The sequence below is a fragment of the Rosa chinensis genome, chromosome 2 (assembly GCF_002994745.2).
Source record: "Rosa chinensis cultivar Old Blush chromosome 2, RchiOBHm-V2, whole genome shotgun sequence".
NCBI classification, from domain to species: Eukaryota; Viridiplantae; Streptophyta; class Magnoliopsida; order Rosales; family Rosaceae; genus Rosa; species Rosa chinensis.
In genome coordinates, this window is record NC_037089.1 from 83,715,190 (window position 1) to 83,740,074 (window position 24,885).

General features: G+C 38.7%; 2 long non-coding RNA genes across 3 annotated transcripts; both read left to right on the plus strand.

The window, feature by feature from the left end:
• Positions 1-15,076: 15,076 nt before the first annotated feature.
• On the plus strand, positions 15,077-15,901 carry LOC121051860. Its single transcript, XR_005807258.1, has 2 exons — positions 15,077-15,503; positions 15,623-15,901. It is a non-coding gene; the product is annotated as an uncharacterized LOC121051860 (long non-coding RNA).
• A 1,014-nt stretch (positions 15,902-16,915) lies between these two features.
• Positions 16,916-18,830, plus strand: LOC112190637. Of its 2 annotated transcripts, none has more exons than XR_002932481.2 (7): positions 16,916-17,215; positions 17,290-17,405; positions 17,521-17,597; positions 17,720-17,802; positions 17,934-18,062; positions 18,395-18,460; positions 18,572-18,830. It is a non-coding gene; the product is annotated as an uncharacterized LOC112190637 (long non-coding RNA). The 2 variants fall into 2 exon arrangements; XR_002932480.2 differs by having other exon boundaries at positions 17,963-18,062.
• Positions 18,831-24,885: the final 6,055 nt, after the last annotated feature.

Here is a 24,885-nt window from a genome sequence, read left to right on the forward strand (position 1 = left end):
ACAGAAGATGATATGATCTACAAGACTCTTACCACCTTTCCTAATTCAGCTTTTATACTAGCGAACCAGTATCAGTTGGATTATGACAACAAAAGAATCACAACTTTCAATAAGTTGATAAGCCTACTGCAAGTGGCTGAGAGACAAAATAAGATTCTCTTGAATAACAATGCCAGGCCCACTGGGACAAAGAAAATTCCCGAGGCTAATTATGGAAAAATGAAAGGTGGAAATAACTCCAATGCAAGGGGGTTTAGACGTGCTGATCCCTACCCACGTGGCAACAATGCACCACGTGGAAAGGGACATGCGGATCATGGAAACAAGATGCCAAAGGAAAGAGTTGACAATGAACCATGCTATAGGTGTGGATTCATTGGGCATTGGTACAAGAACTGCCAAGCAAACAACAGAGTAGCAGCCAATTACAAGAGGTATAGAGAGTCTAAAGAACAAGTGGCTCACTATATGGAAGAAGGAGGTCATGACCTAGACGTCAACCTTACAGTTGCAGACTCCAATGGCAAAGAGGAACTTGCTAAGTCAATGGATGCTCTCAATCTTGACTGATCTGCTTTATTCATTTTATTTTCCAAAGACAGTTGTGAAGGCATAATACCTCATTTTTAATTAGACTATTATTTGGTCTTAAAGTTTATTTTCAATCATGGATTGATGAATAAGATTTCTGAACAAGACCTTGATTTGATTATCGTTGGCTTATTAATAAATTTCGAATTTTATTCTGAAGTATTGAATTTATTCAAATTTATTTTCTATACACATATTTACATGGTTCGACATAGCACTATAAAGATGTAAAGCAATACATCTAGAGAAAAATTATTAGAATGAAAAGAATACCATTCTACACAAATAGAAATACTCTAAAGAATATGAGTTATATATATTTTCTAAATACCTCCCATTTATTTATAGGAATGAATGGAGGAGAACTTGAGTGCTTAGATGATGGTGGGACTACCCACACAATATTAAGAAATAGGTAATTATTCATTGAACTAATAGCCTATTCTGTGACTACGATGATTGGATTATCAAAACTAATAAAATGGCGAGGAACTGCCAAATTTTTGCTGCCTAATGGAGCAACATTTCAAGTCACAGACGCTCTATATGCACCAAGAGCTAATCGAACCTTGTTAATGTTTCAAAGCAATTTGTGCCAACGATTATCTAGTAAAAACACACCGTGAGAATGGAACTGAATATCTTGATATTACATCTAATGACTGTGGAAGGAAACACATCTTGGAGAAACTTATGAGTCAATCTAGTGGACCGTACCTCACTACGATTCGGATCATTGAATCCTATATTGTCACCAACAATGAAATGTGGGACACTGACTCATACAGGCTTTTGCATGACCGCCTATGGCACCGAGGTCATGACATGATGATCCGTATTTTTAAAGAACTCACATGGACATCCCTTCTTTCGAGTGAAAAATGGGAGAAAAATCCGCCACACTGCAAGGTGTCGGTTCTAGTATTGCTCAAATGCAGTCATTGCCTTCTGAAGTACCAGAAGCAATACCTCCCTCCCATTATGCCTCATTGACTATTTCAAAGGCACATCACTCGTTTTGCAAAGCCTGCTCTTTAGCAAAAACAGGATCGAGACATTCCTATGCTACAAGATACAAAACAAAACATTCCATTCTTACAAAGGATACAAAGAAATGTCTGTGGACCTATCCATCCAGAATGCGGACCATTCAAGTACTTTATGGTTCTGGTGGATGCTTCGACAATCTGTTCACATGTCATTTTATTGTCCACAAGAAATGCTGCAATACTCTTAGCACAGATTATACGATTAAGGGCTCACCACCCTGATCACCCTATCAAGTCTATAAGGCTTGATAATGCTGGAAAGTTTACATCAAAAGCATTTGATGATTATTGCATATCTATTTGGATCGATGTAGAGCATCCTGTACCCCATGTGCATACACAAAATGGTCTCGCAGAAGCCACCATCAAAAGGCTACAGATGGTGGCTAGGGCATCGGTTATGCGCACCAACCTGCCTATATCTCCATGGGGTTATGCAATATTGCACGCAGCTTTACTTATTCGTTTAAGACCCACAGCTAGCCAACCATTTTCTGCGTACCAGTTGGTAACTGGATATGAGCCTGACACTTCACACTCACGCATATTTGGTTGAGCAGTATATGTGCCTATTGCGCCCCCACAGCGCACCAAAATGGGTCCTCAGAGACGATTAAGTATTTATGTTGGATACGAATCCCCAACAATTATCCACTATTTGGAACCCTTGACAGGCGATCTCTCTACCGCTAGATTTGCAGATTGTCACTTTGATGAGACAGTCTTCCCGTCGTTAGGGGGAGATAGGAAAAAGGATTTTCCAAGGAAACGACAGGAATTGTCGTGGTTTGTCCCCACTCTGTCTCATCTTGATCCCCGCACTTCATAAAGTGAAAGTGAAAGTGAAAAGAATAATCGATCTTCAGAACGTAGCAGATTCGATGCCTGATACGTTTACTGATATCGCAAAAGTGACGAGATCACATATACCAGCTGCAAATGTGCCTGCAAGGTTAGAAGTCCCCAACAAGGGGCACGGTGCCGCAGATAGAGGCACTGCAACCGCACTTAGTGGAGGTGTGGTTGAGGCTGTGGCTCCCCAAGGAAGAGGGGGAGGTCACTTGGTTCGATTGACACTCACCCAAGGAAGAAGAGGGTGAGTAAGGCACAAACCAATCATCAATGTATAGAATCCCTCTCATGAGATTGTCTCTGATTATAGTTATGTCCATGAATCAATACTGGAGGACGCTCCAATGTTTGAAATGATTCCAGAGAACAAAGAAATCTCAAAGGATTACGAGAGTGTGTATGAATTGATAGAAAGATCTTCCATACACATTGATGATATATACTGTTGCTCAAGGAATCATAGAGCACGATGATATCGAACCACGCTCTGTTGAAAAATGTCAACAAAGAGCAGATTGGCCTAAATGGAATGAATCAATCCAGGTAGAATTAGATTCTCTGACAAAGAGACAGGTAGTTGGTCCGGTAGTGCTAACCCCACCAAGTGTAAAGCCTGTAGGACATAAATGAACCTTTGTCAGAAAGCGTAATGAGAAGAATGAAGTCCTAAGGTACAAGGCTCGCCTTGTGGCACAAGGTTTCTCACAACGCCCTGGAATTGACTACGAGGAGACATCCTCTCCCAAAATGGACGTTATAACGTTCCGCTACTTAGTAGTTTCCAAAGGACCGAAAATGCAGCTCATAGATGTGGTTACTGCATATCTCTATGGGGATCTAGATTCAGAAATATATAAGAAACTGCCTGATGGCCTTACATTACCCAAGTCAAGTGACTCTAAACCACGGAGTGCGTTTGCAATTAAGTTGAAACGCTCACTTTACGGATTGAAACAATCCAGACGGATGTGGTATACCTGTCTAAGTGACTATTTGATTGGGAAGGGATATAAGAACGATGAATTATGCCCCTGCGTATTCATAAAGAAAACGAGTTCCGGATTTACAATTGTAGCTATACATGTAGATGATATGAACATAATAGGTACTCTTGATGAAATAAGAGAAACCGCGAGCTACTTGAAATCCGAATTTGAGATGAAGGATCTTGGGAAAACTCAATTCCATCTAGGTCTTGAACTAGAACACCGAGTTTGTGGAATATTAATCCACCAGTCTGCATATGTCCAAAAGTCAGGCGATATAACATGGACAAAGCACATCCTGCTAGCACTCCCATGATCGGTCGAAGTTTGGATGCAAGGAAAGATCCATTTCGTCCAAAGGAAGATGACGAAGAGGTGTTGGGAGCTGAAATTCCCTATCTAAGTACAATAGGCGCATTATTGCACTTAGGCATGTACTCGACCAGACATTGCATTCTCAATGAACTTGTTAGCTAGATTTAGCTCAGCGCCAACGCAGCGTCACTGGAATGGTATCAAGAACATTTTCGATACCTAAAAGGAACCATTGACTTGGGACTGTTCTTTCCCTACAGAGAGACAAGAGGGACCGCAGATGGAACTGCAATCCCTAAAGGAAATGTTGATGGCGAAAGCGCCACTCACTACACTAAAACACCAAATGACGTTTTGGTTGGTTTTGCTGATACTGGATACATCTATGACCCATATAAAGGTCGTTCCCAAAATGGTTATGTACTCACCATTGGGAACACGGCGATATCTTGAAGATCAACCAAGCAAACCATTGTGACTACCTCCTCGAGCCACTCAGAGATCATTGCTCTACTTGAGATGGTTCGTGAGTGTATATGGTTAAGATCTATCATTACACATATTCGAGGGACTAGTGGTTTGAGTTCTACCACTGAAGAGCCTACTTGTATTTATGAAGATAATGCAGCTTGCATCGAACAGATGAAGCTAAGATATATCAAGGGGATAATACAAAACACATATCGCCAAAGTTTTCCTACAATCAGCAACAACAGACCCTCCTTAAGATTCAAGTGAATCAAGTAAATTATGAGGAGAATGTGGCAGATTTGTTCACCAAATCACTGCCTAAGGCCACAGTTGAGAAACATGTGAAAAGCATAGGAATGCGAAGACTTTCCAAACTCACTTGATTAATGTAAAGATCAGGGGGAGGTGTAGACGTCAGGGGTAGTCTAACACACACATGTCATTCTCAACTGTAGAAGGTGCGTTGTGCTCTTTTCCTTCGACCAAGGTGTATTTTTGTCCCACAGGGTTTTTATTGTTACTTGGCAAGGTTTTTAGTGAGGCAACAACTCATGCACCATTTCGTCTTTGACTTGGCACAAGGGGGAGTGTTAAAGGAAAAACATATTGTGTGCCTTCGTCAAAGCAACTGACGGAGAGGGAATCAAGGAATAAGTGATTACCATCAATCAGCACAATTATAGATCAATCAGCATTCAATGTATTTAATGTAATTAATATTTCCGTTGTAACTCTATCCCTATATAAATGGACTATGAAATGAAATGAGTAGACTATTCCAATTATCATTTTACTTTAACACTTTTTGTTTTTTCTGTTACAACTATTTTATTATTCTCTCTCTTCTTTGTTCTCCATTCACACGTTCTCCACTTCTTTCTCTTCTTTCAAGATATTCCTGTCTCTTCTTGTCCATTTTCTCCCTTTTATTAATTTTTTCCTTCTCTCTTCTTCTCTTCTTCGTCTTCTTCCCAGTTCCCTCCTTTCTCTTTTCTTTTTCTTTCTCTTTCTCTTCTTCTTCGTCTCCTTCCCAGTTCCCCTTTCTCTTTCTTCTTATCTTCTTCGTCTTCTTCTTTCCAGTTCCCTCCTTTCTCTTTTCTTTTTCTTTCTCTTTCTCTTCTTCTTCGTCTTCTTCCCAGTTCCCCTTTCTCTTTCTTCTTATCTTCTTCGTCTTCTTCTTCCCAGTTCCCTCCTTTCTCTTTTCTTTTTCTTTCTCTTTCTCTTCCTTGTCCTCCTTCCCATCAGATCAATTGTAGATTTTTAGAGAGATTCTTTCTCTTTCATCCATGTCTCTTCTTGCTCGCAGCTTTTGGTTTCTCCTCCTTGAGTAGTCTCAGAACCCTTGTTCACATCAAGCTATAAACTGATTATTTTGTATACTGATTAGTGATTAGTACAGATAAACCCAAACTTTGGATGGTGGTTGTTAGGCGGCTTTGGGGGGCTGACGAATTTGGGTTTGGAGCAGATTTGTTGTTTTTTTTTTTTTTTTTTCAAAACCTTTTGGGCCCGAAAAGCCCGAAAAGCCGGCCCCAAAAAAACGGTTCGGGCCCAAAACTGAAAAAATGTTATTTAGGCCCGCTCCGAAAATTCTGGGCCCTATAAATTTTACACGGGCCGGGCCCAATCCCAGCCCTAGGTAGTACTCTCTTTTACTTACTTAATTGGCAGGGTTTTTAATAAGGTCACATTATGCCTAGGGCTGTCAATTCCGACACGACTCGAAACCCGCACGAAATAAAGCGGGTTGAACTCGCACGATTAAAAAGCGGGTCAGCCGTGGGTCAACCCGCCATGACCCATTTAATAAATGGGTCGGTCACGGGTCAACCCGCCAACACGAAGTGAACCCGTATAACCCGATTATGTTACACTTCTTCTTGAAATTTTGGACGTTAGGAGTATTTGATCATAGGATTAGACAATTTGAAATATTTTGCTTTATAATTATTGGATTTAATTATTTATATTATTCGTCTTGTGGAGTTTTTAGTGAATTTAATGAATTTTTGCATTTTTTTAGTTAAATGGGTCGCATTGTTAACCCTTAAATTGGTCATTTTGTCTAACACGACATGACCTATTTGTTAAATGGGTTAAGCGGGTTGGAAACGGATAACCCGTTTAATAAATAGGTTGGGTTTGGGTTTAGATTTTTGACACGATTATTAAATGGGTTGGGTTTGGGTTTGTATCTTGCGACACGACAAATACCTTGACCCGACACGAACCCAACCCGACATGACCCATTGACAGATTTATGCCCCTAAGTTGAATGTATTAGTTCATCATTAATGAAATTCTCCTTTCAGATTAACAGAGAAAAAGAGAGAGAGAGAGAGAGAGAGAGAGAGAGAGAGAGAGAGAGAGAGAGAGAGATGGAAATAATAAATAAAATGTGTACAATCTACTTTTTCTTAAATTGGTAAAACTCCGTTAATCCTTACTTAGATCACAAGCTACGGAAATACATGGTTATGGTATATATGCAGTCCGTTATCCATCAGCTCCGTCAGCCTTTGCTTCCGTCATAGAGTACACGTACAATTGGTTGTTGATGACCAGCTGTTTGTCCAAGTCATTCATCTTGCTAAGGACTCTACTTTTCTGTTTCATTAATCTTGATTGGTTGCTTAGTTTATATATAATTTTGTACTGGTATTTGATTATAATATTTTCTGAGTAATTTAGAAGACAAGCCCTTCATGATGAGTTTCAGTACTAGTGTTTATGTAGGTGCTATCGTATTTAATTCTAATTATAAAGGGTTTATCTATTTCTCAATTGCATGTTAGGTCATATTACTTATATATATGATGAGATAAATAACGTAGACGTAGATATGCACGTTACGCTTCTTACACACTGTTCCTTCTATGGTGACTGATCAATTGGATACTAGTGTAATGTCTCTGAACAACTAAGTCATGGAGAAATTGCGAAGGAAGGTCTCGAGGAAGTTTTGGTGAATTAATTTTCTAGTCAATTTTCCAAAGAATCGAAGACCGTAAGACCCTGTAAGTCACTAGCAAATAGCAATTAAGTTTCCAAACGATTAAGCTATAAACATTAATTTATTAAATCGAAGAGGAATATTCATAATATATATCAGACCATAATTATAATTTTAGATCTTCACTGATCACTTTATGAGATCAAGTAGACTCAGAAAACTAAAAGTAATTTCATCGTGTTCCATAGGCAATTTCCTAATCAACAATGTTGAATGTGGAAAATCTAACATCTTCGGATTTTCCAAATAGAGAGAGAGAAGCCTTGACGCGTTGCTAGCTAGCTTGCTAACTAAGCCTATAAATATGGCCCAGGCCTGAGTTCTCAAAAGCAGGAAGAGAGAAAATGGTTAAAGAGATTGGCGGATTCATGTCGCAGGAGAGATGGCGCGAGCTACGTATATGTGTTATATCAAGACCAATATGTTTGCATGATCCATCTTCCTGTGACATGAAACCCTCTATTTCTTTTTGAATGAGTATTCGTTCTGGATCCTTTATTACTTACTCTCACCAAATGGATCAAGAGAGGGGGAGAGCAATAAGCGATAAATGATGTTGTTGGGAACCTGTCGCAGCAGATATTGGTACGAGCTAGCTTGTATGCTTTACGTACCGAGATACGAGGTAATTAAATAAATAAATAAATATATATATATATATATATATAGATGAGCTATTGATGGTGTAGCAGCTAGCTAGCTTGTGCCATCCTCTTGTGACGGTAATCCCCACTTAATTATGTCCATATGTATCTAATTACAAGGGGCATACTTATCTAGCTAACTGATTGGTCTACATAATTTCATTGTTCTTTTTATGATTTAACCTACTTCTATTCGTTTGTTTGTTTAGTATAAATAATGTTGCTGCAGAGTTTGCACAGAATGAGAGAGAGAGAGAGAGAAAAAAACGAAAGGGGAAGTTTGATCGAAGAGGGGCAGGACTGGAAGCTGACATGGCGGACGCTAGAATAGCCATAAATGGTGTTAATAAGAACAGTGACATAATGCAGAATTGGTTTCAAGTTTGTAGAGTTCCATGCTTAATTAGGTCGAATCAGATAGAGTATATACTTCACAGTATTATTATCCGAAGTTTGAGAAGTTTTCATTCTCAGATCTGTATATTTGGGTGCGATGAAGAATTTGGTTAATTAATTGGGTCCTTGAAAACGCATATTGCCTGAGAAAGAAAACAATAGTTGATCTTGCTTGCTGTATTGACCTAAATTTAATTCCATGAGTTTGGTATTTAATTCTTGCTTGCTGTTTTTTGTTGGAGTAATGCTACGAGGGCGAAATAATATATTCATCACAAGTCCCGTTACATACCCTTCCGCTGTCAGTTATAGACGGACAAGAAGTTAGTGGTAGTACCCACAAGTGGTACGTACATATAGTCCTACTCATTGTACATTTAAATATGTAGAGATAACGGATATCCTCATTCAGTACTACTCCAGAGACGCTAAAGAGACATTGGGTGCACATTAGTGCTTAGGTTCCTAAAATAAAGGAAATTATTGTAATTAGACAAACTAATTAACATAGGGATGGACTTAGGGCAAAAACCCTAGCCCAACTTATTCAGTTCAAGGCAAATCCAACGAGTTGGAGCCCACTCAAAGTCCAGCAGGCCTGATCAGGTCTAGGCCCAACCTTCATCTCCACACACGCCTAGCCAGCGAACAGTTCCAGCCTCGCTCCCCCAACCATGTTGTGCCTGCTCCGCCATGATTTAATCGCCACAGCCCAAATCATCCAGAATCACGTCGCCACACCCAACATCACCACGACACACCCTGATCCAAACGCCAGCAATCCACGCCGCTGTAGAAAGGTAACCATTCCCGAAAGGTTGTCGATCCAGCAGCAAAATCGAGGTCCCGATTCCGCCCACGTAGCCACCGCATCATAGAGATTTCATGCCAAACCTGAAGCCTAATCCAACCTGCAAAAAACTTAAGCAATACCCCTCAAAGGAGCTCCCCGAAAAGTTAGCTTTCACGTCGACCAGGCCAAAAGGCCAGCTTAGATGCCCGGGACACCGCCGGATGAGAGCGATCTTTCGGTCTAAAACTGCCGCCGACCCTAGGGTTTTGCTCTCCTCGCTCAGAGAGAGAGGGTTTGATAGGGCTTCACTGGATTGGACTTTTGCTTATATTTGGGGCTTTTGGGCTCGACTTTGGATTGAAGATGATTGGAGCTTCTCAATTTGGGCGGTTCTGACGAATGAAGATGGAGTGGATGGTGACACATCATCCTATACTCCAATTGTTGCTTGAATTTTGATCTTGGTTGCAAAGACCAGTAGCTCTGAGGGTCATTTTACTTTTCTGCTTTGGTGTTACTAGGTTTTTGTTAGGAATAATGGTGCGTGGACTTTCTAAAATGTGGGTGTACTAGGGATACCCTAGTATTTGTCATGATAGGTTTTAGGGTTCTCTAAGAAACGATTCTTTATGTCGACCCCTCAGGGGTGTTTTGTTTTTGTACAGCTTGCTGAATCTTATAATGAAATGACCTCTTTCGATAAAAAATAAAAAAATAAAAAGTCGCATGGTTATAAAATTTTTATGTCAAAGTGATCTTTGAAGTTTTTTTTCACTCCTAAGAGAAGAGGATCAAAGGATTTATCTCTTACCCCCATGATGACTTGAACCCATGACTTCGTCATTAGGTAGTGATCTTTGAAGCTGGACCTACAGTATAAACAATTTTGATCATTAACTTATCTATCGGAATGAGGGTGTCATTCTTTTATTAAAAATGAATGTTCTCTTTAGAATGGAACTATATATACCCATATATTTATACTATTACTATTAAGAGAAGGCTTCTTATTCTCCATTATTAATTTTTTTTTTACCGATTCACCCCTTATAAATTAACAAACTTTGAATTGGAAATAATCAATAAGGATAATAAAGTCAATTTACAAAATAAAAAATAAAATGAAAAAATAAAATAATTGTAGTGGAAACGTGGTGGTGGTTTTCTATGAGAAACTCTCACTATTTTTAACTACCTCCCACACAGTGGCGGACCTGCGTTACGTTCTGGGGGGTCCGAACCCCTGCCAGTTTGAATAGTCTCCTTCTCTGTCTATATATATGCTATATTAGAACCCTCTCTGCATTAATCATTCCTTTCTTATTTCATAGTTTCATACTACACTTCAATGATTTTAGTCTTTCCCTTTTGTTTTTGGTTTATATTTAATATTTTCAAAACATCCAGTAAGGAATGATATGTATCAAACATTAAGAGACTTTTTATTAATGAGATAAATCCTTAATGAATGGAGTGGCTCAAACCCTTATAAACTCATAGGCAATGTCCTACTTTTTCCATGTGGGATGTATATATTCTCAACACGCCCCCGCACGTGTGATGAATTTTCAAACCATACACGTGGACAACTTTGGGTGACGTGGAGCCCGTGTCGCTGTTAGGCATGCACACATGGGTAACCCGCTCTGATACCATGATAAAGTAATCTGGGGTTCACATCCAAAACCAATTGGCAATGGATGGAGTGGCCCAAACCCTTATAAACCCATAGGCAAGGTCCCATTTTTCCCATGTGGGATGTATATATTCTCAACATGATAGCTTTGTAAAGAAAATCAAGAAAAAGGAGAAAAATAGAAACTGGAATTAGAAATTGATGGATCGAACTACATGATGGAGCTGAGCTAAGTACAGCTATTTATACTAGAGCTAGGATTTACAGATTGATGACACGTGTGATATCTAATGTGTGATATTAATACTGCTAACACCCCTCCAGCTTGATGATTAGATACAATCTTCAAGCTGACACAGAGATATAGATGTTGAGATGAGTAAAGCCAGGATATAGAAGCATGTAGCAACTTGTGTCAACCAGAGGAATGAGAGGAAGTAATCGCCACAAATTCATAGACTCACAAACTGTTAATGCTCAAAGTCCGGCGGTAGCCGATCTTTCGTTTAACGCGGGTCCGGTGGGCAGACCGCTACTCTGAGGATTTGATGGCCTCCGCTAGCTGTCACACGAGAGACAGAGCGTCAGAGGGAGACCGCGTTGGGCGGTCTTCACTTCTCCGATGCCTAAGTCAGTCAATGCATGTAGGCAGCATAACAATAAATGAGTAGTAAAATGCGTCATTAATAAGGAGAGAGGAGAGAACCTTTATAGGTGAGGAGAAGGTTGATCTTCTTCTTGTTTTCGATGTGGGACTGATGTGCTTCGATACCCAGCGTCTGGAGCTTCTGATGCTACCTTGGCGAGGCGCGTGGCGGCGCGTTAGCTGTGATCTGGGGGCGATCCCGGGCTCGGGCGGTAGCCCGCCTGGCTATGTCTCCGCAGGTCGCCCACTTGGTGAGATTCGGTACCTCTGGCGGTACAATGAGCGTGGCTCATTATACCTAATTATGCTTGCAAACGTACATGTAGGTACACAAACTTGTCTACAATTCATTAGATTTCTATCCGGAATGGAAGGAAGGAGCCAAGTTCCTGGTGTTGGCAAAGGTTCGATTTTCTTAAGGAGAGTATGCTGCAAACTGCCCTCAGCTTCCTTGGTATCTACTTTGTTCATAGACCTGTTGTACACATATATTTTGTCCACTCTTATGTCCTCCTTCTTGCTGTCATCCCCATCAAAACCCTTAACAACTTCTTAACAACTCTTAGTGAAATTTTCAGCAGCAGGCCCAACATCCATATCAGTTTCACAAGCAAAATTATCTTGAACTATCTTTTCGACATCAGTTTTGAAATTCTCATTTCCTTGAAGTTTAGTGTTGACATAAGAGTTATTGCCATCTTGAGCCTGGGCAGGTGTGGAAATTTTGTTTGCAGAAGACACAGAGGCTGCAAAGGCTGCATTTCTAAGTGCAAACAATGATGCAAAGCAAGGCATGGCCTGTGAGGAAAATTTCTCCTTACGAGAAAAGCCATTATTTTGCTGAGAACTATTGTTGAATGTACCAAGTTGCACATTTTGTTAAGAGAAGTTTCCATGTTGTTGAGCTCCATTGTGATTAAGATTGAACTGTTGGACATATGAAGTGTTAGAACCATTTTGAGGTGCATAACCATAAGAGGGAGCAGATGATGAAAAGTAATTTTCATTTCCAACATTATTATGCAGCATATATCCAGAATCAGGCACTGACTGCGGAACACCGACATTGGCAGTGAATGGGAGCAGGTCTTGACAATTTGGAGGAGCATTAGGCATACTAAGAGCTGAACTTGATATCATGCTATTGTGTGGTATCCCAAAATGTGTAGTAGAGCTAGGTGGTGGAGCATTATAATGATGAACATTGGAGGCACGAGATGATGTATTGTAATGGTTATAAGCAGGTATACCTAGAACCAGATTAGTATTGGTAACAATAGGAAAGAAACCAACATTTGATGTAGCAGTTTGTAGAGAATGTGTCATTGAAGAATATCCAGTATAATGGGATGGAAAGATTGCTTGAGATGATGGCCCTTTACTTCGTATCCCATATTGCATACTTTGAGATGAATTGGCAAGAATATTTTGTGCAATCATAGCTGTAAGAGAAGATGATGGTAGTGCTTTATAGTCGAGCATGGAAGCAGGAGCAAATGATCTTGATTCTTGAACAATATCGGACTCAACATCCAATAACATTGTGCGAAGCTCGCTTAGAGATATTGGCGTTGTTCGAGCTCTGATGACAGTCTTAATGGCCGCAAAGTCAACATGCAATCCATTTAGGATCAGAAACACTATATCTTCATCAGGAATGAAAACTCCAGAAGCAGAGAGTTGGTCCCGAACAGTTTTAAAACATTCCATATACTTGTCAATACTATCTTTACCTTTCCAAATTTTCTGCATTGAGGCCTGGAGCTCGAAAGCTTTGAACTTTGAAAGTTTAGCATACCTCTCATAAAGTGAAGTCCAGACTTCTTTTGAGGTTTTGCTCCCAACAATAAAAGAAAGAGCATCAGATGACAAAGTACTAGTGAGAAGAGTAATTACAGCAGAATCATGCTTCCTCCATTCTTTATACTCTTCTGTAACCTTAGGGGTAATACCAGTCTCTTTTGTGATTTTGTATTGTGGAGGACAAGGAATGGATCCATCAATATACCCCATAAGATCACACCCTAGCAACATAGACTCTAGCACAAATCTCCAAGCTAGGCATATAGTTAGTATCATCTAACTGCATGGTGATGAGATTACAGAAGTTGAAAAGGAGACAATTATCCAATCGACTGTTATTCATGATTATGAGAGCAGAGTTAAAAAGAAACACAGAACCAAATACTAGTACTAGATACTTTCCTCACAAGAGAACCAAACAGATAAATATGAAAATAGCCAATTTCCAAACCTTCAACTTCTGCACAAGAAAACCAGTAAAACTGAATTGCTTCAATGACCAAATTGAACACAGGAAATGATCTGAGAGCTTGCACAATATATGAGTATATATGATGTCAATTATCTCTTGACAAAGAAGTAAACTACAAATCTGAGTCTTGAATTTCTTCAATCAAAGAAGCTAGGGTTTCAACAAAACTTGTACTTCTCTGAGCTTGTGAGTAGCTACAATAGTGAAATCGAACAATGATTATGGCAAATCTGAGCTTCAAAGATGTACAGCGCGCAGTATTGATTCTCAACAAATTTTAGTGAATCTTGAACAAATCTGAGTTTCTGAACTTGATAATGAAGAACTAGCTTCCAAAACTGAAATCGAGTGCTAATTATAGTAGATCTGAGCTTCGATGATGCAAATCAGAAGAGAAATTTCAACAAACTAAAAGAAAAAGGCTACTGGATCAGATTGAAGATGAAGAACATATCTGTTGCTGCTGAAAATCGAGGATGATGAACAGGATTGAGTGTATAGAAACTTGAATCTGTGCTTGAATCTCTGAGAAATTGATGAACAATTGTGGTCACTGATCGACCTGAGCTCTTGATATCATGATAGCTTTGTAAAGAAAATCAAGAAAAGGGAGAAAAATAGAAACTGGAATTAGAAATTGATGGATCGAAGTACATGAGGGAGCTGAGCTAAGTACAGCTATTTATACTAGAGTTAGGATTTATAGATTGATGACACGTGTGATATCTAATGTGTGATATTAATACTGCTAACACATGTTAGGTCATATGATAAGATAAATAACGTCGACGTATATATGCACGGTATGTACATTGTATACTGTTGATAATCAATTCAAGAAATAATTAATTTCTAGCAAAAAGAAGGTAGCTAAAATGCAATGTTTACAAATCATGCACTGGATAATCAGGACAAGCTAGACTTCTTACACACCATTCCTTCTATTTTGACTCATCAATTGGATATATACTATAGTGTGTGTCTTTGAACAACGAAGTCATGGAGAAATTGCAAAGGAAGGTCTCGGGAAATTTTGGTGTATAATTTTCTAGACAATTTTCCAAAGAATCGAAGACCATAAGACCCTGTAAGTCACTAGCAATTAATTAAGCTTCTAGACGATCAAGCTTTAAACATTAATTTACTAAATTGAAGAGGAATATTCATTATATATGCACACCATAATTGTAATTTAGATTTTCCATGATCCCTTTATAAAATCAAGTAGACTCAGAAAACTAAAAGTAATTTCATGGTATTGCATAGGCAATTTCCAAATCAACATTGTTGAATGTGGAAAAATCTAACATCTTCGGATTTTCCAAATGGAGAGAGAAGCATTGACACCTTGCTAAAAGACTATAAATATGGCCCAGGCTTGAGTTCTCAAAGCATGAAGAGAAAAAATAGTTAAAGAGATTGGGGGATTCAGGTCGCAGGAGAGATGGCGCGAGCTACGTATATGTGTAACATCGAGAGCAATATGCATGCTTGCTCCATCCTCCTGTGACATGAAACCCTCTATTTTTTCCTAAGTGAGTATTCGTCCTGGATCCTTTATTACTTACATTCTTGATCATCAAATGGATTAAGAGAGGGGGAGAGGAATAAGCGATAAAAGAGGTGGGAGGATTCCTGTCGCAGGAGAGATGGCATGAGCTAGCTTGTATATATATGCTTAAATACCGAGATACTTGGTAAATATATATAGATGAGCTATTGATGGTGTATATAGTAGCTAGCTTGTGCCATCCTCTTGTGACAGTAATCCCTACAACTTCTTAATTTTGTGCATGTGTATCTAATTACAAGGGGCAAACTAAAGAGAACACAGTGGTAATCCACTCTCTCTATATAAAGTTGCATACGTATTATATGTATGATCTAGCTAGCTAGCTGATTGATCTACATATATTCATAGTTTTCTTATTATTTAACCTGTTTGTTTCGTATAGATAATGTTGCCGCGGAGTTTGCACAGAATGAAGAAAAGTACCGAAACGGGAAGCTTGATCGAAGAGGGGCAGGAATGGAGCAATAAAGATTTCATGCTTCAGCAGACATGGCGGATACCAGCTAGAATAGTCATAAATGGTGTAAACAAGAACAGTGACATAATGCAATATTGGTTTCAAGTTTCTACAGTTCCATGCTTAAGTAGGTCGGATCAGATAGAGTCTGTATTCTTCACAGTACCGAATTATTATCAAAAGTTTGAGAAGTTTTCATTCTCAGTTCTGTATAAATTGTCTTTCATTTTCGGGTAGGATGAAGAATTTGATTAATTAATTGGGTCCTTGAAAAGCCATATTGCCCGAGAAAGAAAGACAGTAATTGATTGCTTTCTATCTAGACCTGAATTTTCCATGTGTTTGGTATGTAGGCTTGCTGACCTTAGAAGGCTTTTCATAGACTTGGACTATATATACTAGACTAATAGTCCGAAGTGTCCCTGAAGGACCTGAATTGCCCTTTCACAGGAAGCCTTGTGTTTCACACTTCGTCAAGTCACATGTATAATGTATATGTATCACTATTAAGTATCAACAACAAAACAATGAATTAATCTCGGATTATCATAAGCAAACATGCTTAGGTTAAGATTGGAGGCCATATGTATGAACCTTTTCTTGAAAGAAGCATTTTGTAAATCTTGATTTTTGACGAATACTGTATATCCTTGTCCATGCCTAGTTTGAGGAAAATGACATTAGAAAGTTTGGAAATTAACTTTCAACCTTCTAGTAGGTGAGATGATGAGATAGTTGGGTGAAACAAGGAAAAGCACCTCTAAGACATTGTACTAATTGTTGGGTCACTAACTGTGAAAGCATTCTTGAAGAGGCCCAATTATCTTTGAAGCTCAACTTTTACTTAGGGCTGGGCACGGGTCGGGTCTAACTAAAATTTTACTGGGACCAAGACCGGTCCATTTCTTACGATTCGGCCCAAAGCCCGTTTTGCAACCAACAGGGACCAACCCATTTCATTTCGGGTAGGGGTGGGCTCGCGAAACCGAAAATCGAAAAAAACCGCACCGATACCCGAACCGAAGCCGAAAAAAACCGCACCGAAAAAACCGCACCGAAAAGCCAAAAACCGCACCGCACCGAATCTGGTCGGTTCGGTTTTCGGTTTCGGCCCAGTCGAAACCGAACCGCACCGAAAAACCGAACTCCCCATAATCCGGCTTTGTTTAATGCATATATATGTGGAAATGTGGAATCAATAGACGGAAACCCTAAAAGCCTAAAAGAGTAAAAAACTCATTTCGCGTCTGCCTCTCTCACTCAAACAGTCAGACTATACTTCTCTCTCTCTCTCTCTCTCTCTCTCTCTCTCTCTCAGTCTCAGATCGCGATTCGACCTCAGCCCCAACCCCGAGTCTCTCCCTCTCCCTCTCTCTGTGACCTCTGTCTTGATCACGCTTCAACCTCAGTCCCCAGTGTCGGCGTGAACGACCTCTCTCTCTGACCTCTGTCACAATTTCATAACGTCGGTGGTCGTCGTCTCTCTCGCTACTTCGCCGGAAGTCGATGCTCTCTCCGGTAAGCATATATCTATTACCCTTCTTTGTTGTGCGTTAATTTCACTTCAGTCTCTGATTGATTTTCATCTTCAGCAAAACCCCATCGATCTGGGCTTTTTGGACATCTGTGGATTGGAGCACCATGAGCTGAAGGCCAAGGATGAGAATAATCTCGTCGTCGGTTAGCCAGTCGCCGTCTTTGGGCTCAGGTAATGATGGATCTCCGAGTTACTGAATAGTTTGAGTTGATTTTGTAGTTGTTGTGAAGTATGGGATTGTAGATCTAAGTGCTAAATCAATTATGTGTTGCTCCGTTCTAAGCAGCCATGGCCACAGCTGCGTTGCTCCGATCTCTACGACGTCATGACCTCGCTTCAACCCCTCTTTGTGCCTACTAATCTGTACGTCTCACTCCGTATCTCAGATTCTCTCCACCTTTTCATCTTTTTCAATTTGGGCTCTGATCATTTCAATGTTTAGATCTGCTTCGTACTGATTGTTTGTGTATTTCTGATGTGATTAGAGGAAATGGAATCGATATGGGTGATGTCATGGTATTTGAGTTACCAAGCCTGGGACCTCGCATAATAATCTGTGGCTCTGCAGGTTTGATTTTCTTTTCTGTGATGAGTGTTCATTTATGTTGATCAATAGATCTAGTGTGTAGTATGAATCTGATAATTTTGGGATTTTTCTTCTGTAAATCTGAATTCATTTGTATTATTATTCTTGTTCAGATTGAGAATTCATTGATTATGCTTTTCAGCCTATGGAGTTGATGTGTGAAGGGGATCGATTTATGTACCCAGCAAGAGAATGAGATACTATCAATTGCCCGTGCTCAAATCGCTGAGGGTTGCTCTGAGGTATCAACCTTGCACTTATTTTTGTTGTTCATATATCCTGCATAGAATTGAAACATATTGTCACTGGTCTTTGAAATGAATCGTGATTGAAATGGTTATCAACTCATACTTGTAATACTCAATCATGGTAACATTTAATCTTGGATCTCTTGGTATCGTTTATTTATATTTTCTCTCAGAGGGCTTTGCGTCTAACCCATCTTTATATCAATTCTAGTGTGCACATACAATTGTTTTCTGTATTTATGATTGCTATCATTTAGCAAGTATTCCTAGTTCCAGTACTTTTTCTTTTCTTAAACTCAAGGCTTGTGTTTTTCAATCATGCACAGAAAAACTAGTTGCAGAGAAAAGCTGCAGAGGAGTTTTGATACTGTGTTTGCTTTAGAGGCTTGATGGTATGCTAATCGATTTATTATCTTTACTTTATCTTCTCTCTTTTAAGAATTGAGTCACTATTTTTAGTTTTGCTAACTAGAGCTTGTCAAAATGTCAATTGTACTTTTCAGGTAGAGTTGTTGATGGTCGCGAAATATCTGTGCTCAATTTGCAAAATATTAGTGAATCTGAACAAAAATAAAGATTAAAGAGAGAATGAACTTGATATGTGGCTCCAATGGCCTTTCTTAACTTGGATTTTATTTTTTTTGGCTCCAATGGCCTTGATTCCTAGTTTCCAGTGTAATTCGCTGCTAGTGGAAAGAATGAACTTGATTTGTGGTTCACAGCCTCGCATCTAATAAAGATCTATAATATAATTAAATGATTTACATAAAAAAAAAAACCGAAGTTTGACCGAAAAAAAAAAACCGAAGTTTGACCGGACCGAACCGAACTGGGCGGTTCGGTTTTCGATTTTAGTCTTCAAAAAGTGAAAAACCGTACCGAACCGAACCGAAATTAAGTTCGGTGCGGTTTTCGGTTTTGGGTCAAAACGGAACCGAATAAAACCGAACCCACCCCTAATTTCAGGCCAGGCTCCCAGGCTTTAGGGCCGAAATACCTATTTTCTACTTATATATATATATATATATATATATATCTATACTATTATTAAGAGAAGAGGCTTTGTTAGCCAAAGTGGCGTGAAAAGACGACTTGATCCTTAGACCATAGATTATCTAAAAATATTTTTTAATAAATGGATGTCATAATCGTAATAAACAAAATAATAGAATAAAATTTTAATTTATTTCCCCCTAAAATCTCTCTCTATAACTTCCTACTTCCACAGTTCCACAGCAAAAGAGGAGGAAAAAAAATACAAATTCCAAAACTCCCCACGTTTCTCCAATGATTATTTTGTTTTTTTTTCTTTTAAAAATTAAACCCACACACAAAGTGTGTGTTTTGGTCTAGTGTATATATATATCCTCAAAACTTAAATACAAATCCAAAGTTCAAGTTGCAATTCAAATATCCAGATTTGAAATACACAATATCCAAACTCAAATACAAGAAGTCAAGAACAATTCAAGTGGCAATTCAAATACAAATTCGAAATTCGAAATTCAAATACAAATATGTAATTCAAATAGAAAGTCCAAATTTAAATACAACAATTCAGCAACACTTTTGAAAATATTAGGATGAACGTGTTTCTGAGTATCGGGGATTGATAGATACGTTGCAATCCCTACTAGGTAGAAAACCAAAAATCACACAGAACACACAACTTTTGATTACGCAGTGAAAACCTCAATTTGAGATTAAAAATACTGTGGGACTTTTACTCTTCAGAATCCGAAAGAAAATTAATCCACTAATAGTGAAGGATACGTTTTTTTACAAACACAATTAGCACTATTATTAGCTACAATCATTAGACTAACTAATGAAGTGTTTGTCTTGAACCTTGACTACCTTCTTCACTTGAACGATCTTCAATTATCGCTCTTCTTGCATCCACATCTTCTCTACTGATCTCGAGAGAACCAATGCATATGAGTGAATGAACAATCAGACACGTACTTAGACATGGAACAAGTGTTTCATGGATTCCTATGGGACTCTTTCTAAGCAAGCAAGATGCACAATAATCTTTGCGTTAAAAGTCATCATCAAATGAACGCTACTTTTCTGAATATATTGAGGAGAAAACAAATCCTCAACAATCAAGACTTTACCCTAATTGGACTCCTAATAGGAAAAGTCTTTTAATAAAAGATATCCAATTAAAATAAACAAATCCTAAATCAATTAGGACTTCAAAGGAACGATTTTAACAATTAGAAAATATCTTTGTAAAGTAATACTTAAAAGAACGGAATATACTTTCTAAAATCGAACTGCCTAAAACGTAGGATTGACATGTGTTGCAATCCCAGTGCTTATGTATGAGATGCATTTACCTGAAATTCTCTGAGACCAGTTTGTAGGCTTCTTCACTGCTTTGTATGGGAATGCCAACACAACTGTACAAATCTTGTACCTACAACTTTTTTCTAGTCTTCTATTCAGCAATTCAGCAGCTATGCAGCAGGCCATCAATTGGCAACCACGGTTTTCCCTACACCAGCCGGCCATCAATTAGCAACCACGTTTTTAATTCCCATAGGTTGTAGTTTGACTGCTTTGGCCAATGGAGCTCTTGCAAAGCCTTGTTGTTACTGTTTAAAATCGTGACAACCTTAGTCAACTTTAGGAGGAGGGAATCAAGAGAAGCAGGTGAGACTGCAAGTGACATCTCCAGAGATTGCTAATCTCTGTGGCCAGGTTGAAGGAATTGTTGGGGACCTGAATGGTCTGGCAGAGGATTTTGGGAGAGACTGCGGCTTCATTTCGGAGGGAGTAGACATTGCCCTCAATCCCACGAATCCAACCGGTAATGGCTACCTCGTCTTTCTCCACCAGTGCCTTCAGGCGGTCAATTGCTGGAACCTCTTCAGGGCAATTGAAGTAGACTTCCTCAGCAGATTCATGGCTACGAAAGAAAAACAAGGTATAAATGAGAATTTTATCAAGTAACAAAACAAATTACAACATAAACAAAACACAGGAAATCAAATTTCTAGTACCTAGCAACAACCCGATGCCCATCAAGAGCAAAACCAAACGGAAGCCTACCAAACATACTTGTATCAAAGTGATTCAAACAGATTTTCTTTTTAGTTTGAGTGTGGGTATGGAACTGTTTGCTACAGTTTTAGATCCTATATTTAGAGAAGGAAATTTGAATTTCAAAAAACCGATTGGTTGAAAAAGGTGCACACGGATTGCCAGGGTGGCAATCTCAAGCAGTCAGAACCGTCCGATTTTACCACCTGTCAAATCTTAAAGCAATCATTGGAAGGTGGAGAAAGGCAGGCTCTTAGATCAAATTGAATCCGAAACAAAAATTTGAGATTCAAAATTTAAAATTTGAATTTTAGGGTTTTGTAAAAAATTACAATTTCACCCCCTTACTTTCTAAAAATTACCCAAAAAAAAAAACAGACCGGATGACGAAAACCGGATCTGCGTTTTTGGGTCAAGACCCTGAAGAAACAAAGCAAAACGACAACGACAAAAATATCCCAGATCCGGCAACAGAAAAATGGAAACGATGAAGTTTACCTGAATTTACTTCATTGCAGGTCTTCTTCGTCTTCGTCTTCTTCTTCTGTAAGGGTATCGATAAAGATGTCGTGTTTAAGGTTCTTTATTCTTCTTCTTCTGACTCATCTTCTTCTACAATGGTGTGTGTGGGTGTTGATAAAGATTTCATCTTTTGGGGTCTTTGGAGGCTCTGAGGATCTGTGAGGGCATTAAGACAGATCTGAGAGGGGGCTTGAAAAAAATTTCATCTTTGAAAGAATGGCTATGAGGATCTGAGAGGGGGTTGATAAAGATTTCATCTTTGAAAGAATGAAGAAGACTATGAGAGTCTCTGAGATAACACGTGAGAGAGGACTCAATGGGTTTCGGAGATGCAATAATATATGCATACGAGGTTGTTGGGTTCTTGAATTACTAAAATGTCCCCGTACTTTATTAATTTTCACTTAAGCACGGTATTGTATACCACTGGATGATGTGACACGTTGCTCAATTTTTGTTTAGAACGGCCGTTGGATTTTGACACGTTGTCATCTGAAATCAAAAAGGGAAAAACTGACATTTTGTCTCTGTAAATATATTAATTTCAAAGGATAAATTTGAACAAACCAGACCGAAGCCTTTCAATCTTGTTGTACGTAATCGAAAACAAGCACAACTTCAATCTTCTTCATTTGCAGAGAACACTAAAAAGGGCGTTGGAAAGAGAATTTATTGCAGCACAATCAGTTGATCGAATAATCTAATGAGTCATATTGAAAAGGACGATATGAAAGTATTTAAAGAAAAACATAACTGCATGTAAGATTCAAATATAGTTCGAGAAATAACTAATCATTTCATTTTGAAGTATAATTCATGCGGGTATATAAAATATGTGTCGGGCGAAAATGTCTCTAAGCGTACATCTTTTCTTTTTTGTTTTTTTGTTTTTTTCTTTTTCTTATTTTCTTTTGGACATTAGTCTATGCCTTATGTTCATAACTTTGCATAATGAGATGAAAAATTAAATCGATGTAATAAAGAAAATGTTTTTTTGAAAATGGGTTTGGAACCCAGCTTAACTGGGAGGCTCAGCCCCACGCCCGTTATTTATATTAAAAATAGAGATTTGCATCGAAGGAGTAATTAAACGCTAGCTAGTAAGCCGTCCATATCTTTAAAAGCAAAGATCCAAAAACATAGCCCAAAATCACCAAAAGCCTTAGCTCAATGGCCAAACCCTAACTGTACGTAGCATATATGTGCCCATGAAAGAATCCAAACCTTATTTGCACTCTTGGGCCAAACCCCAAAGACATTGGGCACCCCAACTTCTATCGGCACCCAAGCCCCCAAAACCTAGAAACTGGCAGGATGAAACCGACCTATATTGTCATTCTTTGTCACCCCTTCCGCAACCATGTAGTATGGTGATCGGCAATGACGCCGCAGACTATCGCTAGAATCACGGCTCCATCTCCCTCAAAGCATCGACACCACCAATAGCAACAGCGGCTTCATCTCTATCAGTAGTACAAACCAGATCCATGCCCCATTCCAACTTGACCTCTGAGTCTTGTTCCAGCTTAAAATAAAGCAAAATTGAATCCCCACAATCATAAACAGTGATTCGGCCGACACTATAGGGCCATCCACCAACAGAGGACTAGGTCGGTAAATGCTTGCCTCTTAGCTAGTCCCGATCAAAGCCCGTAGCCTCGTGAACTTCAACATTGAAATACCAGCTAATATTGTATACAAGCAGAAGAGAAAGAAGATCTATACATTGGATCGCTATCTTCCTGACTCGCCAAAAATGCAGCGAAAACATGTGGTTCATCGACAGAAGTTGATGTTAAGCTGGGCTGCTGGGGCTGATGGACTCCCGACAGATGTGTTTGACCCCTAGTAGGGCCGCTGGAATCCCTTACCGTGGCGGCTAAGGTTTGGTGATCTCGGAGTAGTCACTTGCTCTTCCATTTTCTTTTAGCCCGCTCTAGTTAGACAAGACTTCATCGCAACAAAATGATGGAGAATCCAAAAAAAACCTGTAATTAACTAATGCTTTTGTTTTCTAAAAAAATGAAAATCTTTTGGGAAAAAAAAAACAATTAAACAAAAATAGAAGGCAAGGGAGAAATTTCTTTCTCTCCAAACTCTTTTTGTCCTCCTTTTTATCTCTTTTGTTTTTCGTTGTATCTACAATATGATAACAACAACTATACATATGAAGAGGGTTAGCCTAGAGCAACACCACACTTGTTGCTATGAAAGTCGTGATTGGGTTTAATCTTTTGATTTTTGGAATTGAAAGCCATTTTCTGCTATTACCTTCTCTTTTTAATTTTCTCAAAACAAAAAAAATAGCCTACGATACATGCAAAGTATGAAGGAAGGCTAGTGTTTAAAACCTTGCAAAATAACTTGAAAAAGAAAATTGAATCTATGTAATAGAGCAAATGTTATAATAATATCATTCAACAATTAATTAATAGATGTGAGACTAGGTTTTAGTTTTTTTTTTTATTAAATGGGGGCCAAAAGCCCAGCAAAAGAAAACAATTAGAAACTAGATACAAGGTATGCTCCTAAAACAAGGAGTTTCACACAAATCATCCAACAGAATAGTGATAACTTGTGGAGGAGGCTGCATCATGAAGTGCATTCCAATCTCAGAATCCAATCCAATCTTGGACAACACATCAGCAACCTTGTTTACTTCCCTGTAGATATGCTTTATTTCACACCTTCGAAACTGTCTTTGAAGAGCCTGACAACTATTAATCATAGACTTCAAAGGGTGCAGAGCATCCACACCATCATTCATCAACTTGACAAGGTTTTAGTTTTTACATTTATTTATAGTAGGTAAAAATTAAAATAATAATGACATTCTCTTCAGGAGAACCATGTTGGATACACTTGCATCTCATAAATCAAATGGAGTCTACATTGTTTGTGTTTATATGGTTGGTCTCAGAGATTTTAACCCAAGCAGATGCCTTTGCATTTAACATATAATTTTGTCACTTTCTTTCATAAACCACTAGTTTAGATATTTCTCAAAATAAAAATGAGACAATAGATAAATATCTCACACCAATTCATGTTGTTCTTCAGGAACAATCTTTCTCCCCCTCATGGAGGGAGGATTGTCTCATTAACTTGACAATTCGCAAATATGCGGTAAATAAATAATTTGCTTGTGAGTAAGGTTAGCAGTCATCAGAACTTGTAAGTGATTCCATGCAACATGACAGATAAAGATCGGATGACGTAACCGATAAAGCTAAAATAATGTATT